A 6,951-nucleotide genomic window follows, 5' to 3' on the forward strand; every position below is an offset into this window, starting at 1 on the left:
TACAACATGTTTACATTAAATATTTGTCATAACTGTTTTGACGAATAATTTTGCAGCTATAGGGTTGTTTTTTGAAGGACATGGCAGCAGAAATTCTACAGGAAAACAGCATTTGTTCATGCAAATGTTTACTTTGCAGGGTTTTCAAAAAGATACTGTTCCCTTTATACACCATCAAATCAAATGCCATTTTAATACAAGCCAGTAGGCAGGTCATGTTTTTGAGTGTAAGCTGGCTTCTGCAGGACACAGACTGATACAGTACTCCTGCATAATATTTAAAAAACAAAGCAGATTTTTCCTATTCATGGCTTTCAATCCACTTATTGTGGTTTCACCCCACTTGCTACTATATGCAACAATACAGATGGTGCACTTACAGAGCACTTTTGCCTGGCTAATTTTGCAACATGGACGCTCTGCAGGAGAAACTCATTATACAGTGTGTGTGTGTCTGTGTGTGGATCTGTGTGCGTGTCTGTGTGTGTACATGGACATGGACATGATATCTCTTTTCTTTGAAATCTCTCTCTCCACTAACATGCTAGCCATTACTAAACAATGTGTGGTATACAGTGGGTAAGTATTCAGATGGAAGGTCTGTGCTCTAAAACCCATAACTGAGAACTATTTGCCAATACACCAAAAAAGACAAAAATAAACACAGAAAGCAGAGCATCTTATAATCATTTGCTGCATAATCACAAGGGTGCCTGAGTGTAAGATATGGTTTATGGTAGACATGCAGTGGCAGAGTGATTAAAATGCAAAGCACCAGAAATTCAGCTAACTGCAGTAAAGTGAAAACAATGTAGACCTTTGTATGATACAGCACAATTTATGCATAGCCTTTTTTGTTCACCTTCAAAGCGTACAACCTGAAACAATGTTACTTTTGTCTGTGTCCGCATTTTGTCTCTCCTCATCTGCCAGTACTCAGCACTACGCAAAATGTTAAAATAATTACAGACATTTTAGATCTCAAAGATAATTCATGCAGTTAGGCGCATGGCTTATTTTATGCATTGCCACGCTGGAATAACGTCTCAGATTAGAAACAAAACCTGCTTAAAATGCCAATTACATTTAAACAAGACTAAATGTGCAATAATTTATATATGATGTTGCTATAATTTGTCAGTCTATAAAGAAGGTTACAATTTAAGAGATATACCAAGTATTTAATTGTTCCAGGCCTTCATTTTTTTTCAAATGAGAAAATTTGTTGTTTTACTTGATCTTAATAGAAACAGTTTTAAACTTGACAGAGCCAAGGACCTGGAGAAAATGTTCCAAATGATCCAAATGTTCAAAGACCCCCTCTTAAATAAACAATAACCAATAATCTTACTAGAATTTAAAGATGCCATGAGAATAATTTGTTTACTCAAACTTTTTTTTTTAAATCTAAGTACTTTGGATGTGACATGATGCATCATGTTGTCCCTAGAATTTGTAGTTCCTAAATATAATATAAGTGGGAAATTTGGACATATAATTATTGTTTTGTCATTCTTAATAGTGATTTAGATTTTAATTTTATAACATTACATCATAGTTTTTAAATTTTTAGCAAATTATTTTTCACATCCCTTGTTTGGGCTCTACTGTCCCAGTAGTACTACTATTGAATATTTTTTTTCATATATTTTGCAGTAGACCTAATCAGATGAATTAAAGATAATCATTATCAAGAAGAAATACAAATGCTTTCTGTTATGAATGAAAAGCTGCTTTTAAAAGCAATAACACAGTATTATTAAATATAGAATGCAAGCTAAACCAGTAATCTAGCTACACTCTATAAATGTCAAACATGCTTTAAGTGAATATTTTAAACCAAAAAGCAAATATACCAACAAGTCTCAAAGGTTTTTCACAGCCTCAGATTTAGTTGCAGCTCCTCCCAGGCATGTCCTCAAAGAGGAGAGCGGCGTTTGAGAGATGAATGCAAAATGGGACAGAGGGCAAGGGAGGAGATTGAACTTGAGTGTGGTTTTGATGTGTATGTGTGAGATACTTTTACAGGACCAACACTTTTTTATTAACGTTTTTCAGAGAGCTGAGAACTTCCTCAAACTGGAGGATGTTGCAATAAATTGGATGGTGTTGGGGAGTGGGCATGGCGAATCATGGCAGAATCTTTTTGTGTAGCTCTGTTATGATGTCATGATTCACCGCTTTAGATCTAAAAATCTTAATAAGTTGAAGTTTAGAAGGAAGTAAATATAAACCGAGGCATTGTTCTCTCTCTGGTATGGGCAAAGTAATGTGTGTGTTTCACCATGTGTGTGTTTGTACTCCACAGGATGAGGTTTAAGCTGGACTGCAGAGAGGTGAAGTGCCTTCGATCCCTGGGAGTGGAGCGCATTTCCTTTTGTTGCCCTCCAATTTTTGACTGGCTTGCCCCCAGCACATGAGCATGATGGGGCTGTTCCTATTATCCAACTTCCCAGACCCCTCCCTCCACCTCACCCCCACCCTACCCTGCTCTGCCTGTTCCCAAAGCGACTGGCATTCCTGGGGGCCACCAGTGAAGCAGCTTTTAGAGGGAAGGCCCGCTGGCTCCTGGGTGGCCTCTTGTGCACAGGCTCCAAGGGGAGGAGACAATGTCTTATTAATTGACTGGGCGTCTTGGGCAGAGTGCAGGAATTTGCAGAAGGGGGATCGATGGAGGGGCGGGATGACTGAGGAAGATTCACAGTCCTCTGTTTCAGATTTATGTCCTTTTGATTTACACTGCGGTGAGGAGGACAAGATAGGAGGCAATGCGGAGGTGGCTGTACTGCAGTAACACAGAAACTATTTTTTAAAATGACTTTTACGTCAATAACTTTTAAGTTCTGCAATATTAAAACTTTCCAATTTGGCTGCAATTAGGTATTTTTCAAAAAGTCTCAGGATGACAATACTACTTCCTGTTAATGCAGGTCACTTTGGTTATTTGTCCCTTCTTCCCCAGTGGCTATTGGTTAAATACATGATGTTCAACATCATTCACCATAAAGATTTGTTTGGCTTTACCTTTAGGCTTTTTTAAAAAAAAAAAATAATTACATGAATTTGAGTAAAGTGACACAGTTTTCTGTTGATGCTAAGGTGCTGAAAAATGTCAAACATCAATGTCAAACAAAGACCCTTCTGCATATGACTTGTGGGTTTGTGCAAGTTTGATGGAGTGGGACAGGACAGGGAGGGGTTGTTTGGGGTGAGGGGTGGTGGGGGGGCTGGGATGGGGATGAACCATCTCCCCATGTGGTCTCCCCCCAGGTGTCCTCACCCTAATGCTGTTACATGTGTCCCCCATTAGCACTAATGGAGCAGCCATTGTCCCCCCGTTGTGTGCTGTTGCACCCTCGGCCCAGTCACCTTGAGTCAGTAAACTCAGCTCTGTCATGTTTGGACTGCTTCCCACAGCCAGAGGTCTCCATGACGACTGTGGACCCCACTCACTCACACACGCACTGACTCACTCACACACACTTCATTTTGTATGCATTAAAATGTAAAAATACGTTTGCTGCTTTTGGATGAGCTGACGCCTTAAAACACAATCTAAGATGCATGATGATGTTTAGTAAATGACAAATATTAATTACCCTTTTAGTACATTATTTGGTTTGTGTTACATCAACACTGTTGTGTAAAGTCCAAAAACTTTGTGACACTGCTTTAAAAATATTTATATGGTATTAATAAAGTGTAGAATTTGCTTTGTAGATAAAAAGTGCCTTTATTATCACTTTTATGCTTTAATTTAAAAAAAAAGTTTGTGCACAAAAATTTATTAGACCTAAAATATCCCTAAAATGTTCATGTATTTATTTATTTTTTTAAATCTTGCTCTGCAAATGTGCAGAAAACGCTGATGTTTCCCACACTTCTTGTAGAAAGAGAGAAAGTTGGATGGGTAAAATGAGCGGAGATGAGCGCGCATTTAGACATCTTGCTTGGTACATTTTCAGGTGACCTGGCCCCCATGCTGCATCCATCATGTAGAGACTGATTGAGCTGACCTTCAGGCCTGCCCTACCGACCCCTGGGCTTCCTGTTCTTTGTCAGCCTCTCACAATACCACTGGTATCACACAGACAGGGGAGGTCTGAGAACCGACCAGGGGAGTCCACCCAGGCCACGCTGGGGATGCGGGGGGTAGTGATGGGGTGGGGGCAGGAGTAGAGAGGGTCTTTGGGGAGGGAGCTGAGAACCCCCTTTTCAATTTCACCCGGTCTTTCCAAATTAGAGAAAAGGCAGAGAGTGGTGTCCTCTGTCACCCTGCCACACAGGGACCTTTAAAAAGCAGCCTCAGTGGTTTTTCAAGTGAGGTGTCTTCTCAAGAGACAAAAAAAGAGGAGAAGAATAAGTGGGCGAAGAATTTAATTGTGGCCCTGTGTGAGGACTGGCAGTAGGAGGATGGCCACTCTAGGTTTGTAAAGGATTCAGGCAGTTTGCTTGTCCTTCCTCTGTGCCTCTCTTTGGACCCGTGTATTCTGAGGGGCCTTAAGAAGATGATCTTTCTCAGGTAACTCTTATTAACAGTGATGGAATACATACATTTAGTGAGGTGAGTTCCTGTATGGCAGGGTGAAACTACAAGCCCTGAAATTAAATTCTTACTTAGGTAGAGGAGAATGCAGCAAAAGCATAAACGGTTCTGAAAGTGTGTATTCCAAGAGTCCATGAGGTTTTGGAGTTGACTTTTTCTGTAAAATATTTTGTTACTTTACCTCTTTTGGGATTGACCTGTTATAGTACCTAAATGAAGCCAATCAAGACATCTGAAAATTGACAAGGAATCCAATTAAATATTACTTTTTGGGAGAGGGCCAACAAGGCAAAAAAGTTGGGGACCTACTCACACATTAAGACCTTTGGCCTTCCTGGGCCAAGATCTGCTTTTTAAACAACTACCATACACAAAAGCCTTGCTTGTACATTTGTAAAAACTGCCAGGTCAAGGTGAGGATAGATGAATATGAAAACTCTGCACACAGCACAGTGTAGGCGAATTCTGCACAAGTGGAGACTTCTTCTATGATAAGCTTGTTCTTCTTATAATAATAATAATAATAATGGATTGCATTTATATAGCGCTTTTCGAGACCCTCAAAGCGCTTTACAATTCCACTATTCATTCACTCTCACATTCACACACTGGTGGAGGTAAGCTACAGTTGTAGCCACAGCTGCCTTGGGGCAGACTGACATTTCTTATGTAAAATTTCAATGTCAAATGTAAAAAGGAAAGGTCCTACAGTCAATAGGTGTAGCGGAATTTAAAAAATGGATTAGTAGAGTACTACAGTACTGTGTAAAAGTCTCAAGTTGCCCCTCATTTCTTTGTATTTTGCTAGGAAAAAGGAAAATAGATGCAATTTAGAGACATACATGGATCTATAGCATTTAACTCAAAAGCAGAGTTTGTACAGTTCTAACAAGCTTCAAAGTCAATATTTGGTATGACCATCTTTATTCTTCTACACAGCCTGAACTCCCTTAGGTGAGCTTTCTTGTAATTTCTTTAAGTAGTCTTCAGGAATAGTTCTCCAGGTATCTTGAAGGACAATCAAAGCTCTTCTTTGGATGTTGGCTGCCTTTTGTTCAATTCTCTGTCAAGATGATCCCACACTACTTCAATAATGTTGACGTCTGGCTCTGGGGAGGCCAATCCTTGACTCATGGTGTTCCATTGTGTGTTTTTCTACCCCGGTATGCTTTTAGCGCATTGGCAGTTTGTCATGTCATGCTAAAAAATGTAGCCGTTACCAATAAGATAGTTTCCAGATGATAAACTCTTATTTTGGACATATAAAGCAAACAGACCAGTATATACACACATACACAGATACCTGCATATACATGTACACATACGTACACATATTTGCTATGTGTACTTACTTATTACGTATTAATCCCTACCCCACAGTCAACACTCTACAGACTTACCATATTCATCCTTATCCCCAGTTCCCTTTAGCACTTTAATCTATAATGATAGATATCATTTAGATATAAATTAGCATAATTATATGCCCCAAACCATGACAGATCATCCACCAAGTATTACATGTGGCTGTAAACACTCACCTTTGTACCTCTCTCCTGTACATACTGATCATTTGAATCAAATTTTTTATTTATCACTCCAACACTGATTTTCAGGTCACTTTTTGTGTAATTTGGCATACCTTAGCATTTTCTTTCTGTTTCTCTTACTTAAATATGGCTTCTTGACAGCCACCCTTCCACTAAGACTATTTCCAGTTAGTGCTTCGTGAGCAATAGATCATCTGTCTGAAAGTGATCAGAAACACGGACTGGTCTGAAAATGATTGAAAAAGCAGCCATGTTAAAAAAAAAAAAAGTTTGAAAGACCTTCAGAAAGCTTGGAGAAGTATTGCTAAAGATAAAAAATAACAAGAAAATCTAGCTCTTAGGAAGCAAAATATGCACAAGATATTGCACATAATTGCTCATTAAGAGCATCATAGAGAATCAACTGCTCAGGCTGAAAAGGATCCAGGTTAAATTTTAAAAAGAGTATGCTTCTAGTTATTTATTTATTTATTTTTAGCAGCGTTCACAACACCACCTTTATGTTTCTCTCTGGTTTATTTATGCTTATACATTCATGTTCATGTGTGCGTTCCAGTTCTTAGTCATGAGGATACATGAAGCGCAGTCTAAAGTACCTGCTGGTTACCATGACAATACTTCTTCAGAGAGGTTTGGAACAATCACCTACCTGTATTCCTTGTATTTCTTCAATGTACAAGTGATCTTAAAATGAGTTGTCCTTGCGTCCCAACATACATGACTGTGTGAATAAATTGTGTTAATCGATTCTGGATTCACAAAGGTTCATTCATTACATGGTCAAAGTAAATGCTTATTACCGCCACGCATGCTGCTCTTTCAACACAATATCACAATATGTACAACATCCTTGTA

Source organism: Oreochromis niloticus, linkage group LG19, assembly GCF_001858045.2.
Source record: "Oreochromis niloticus isolate F11D_XX linkage group LG19, O_niloticus_UMD_NMBU, whole genome shotgun sequence".
In the NCBI taxonomy this organism is placed as follows: domain Eukaryota; kingdom Metazoa; phylum Chordata; class Actinopteri; order Cichliformes; family Cichlidae; genus Oreochromis; species Oreochromis niloticus.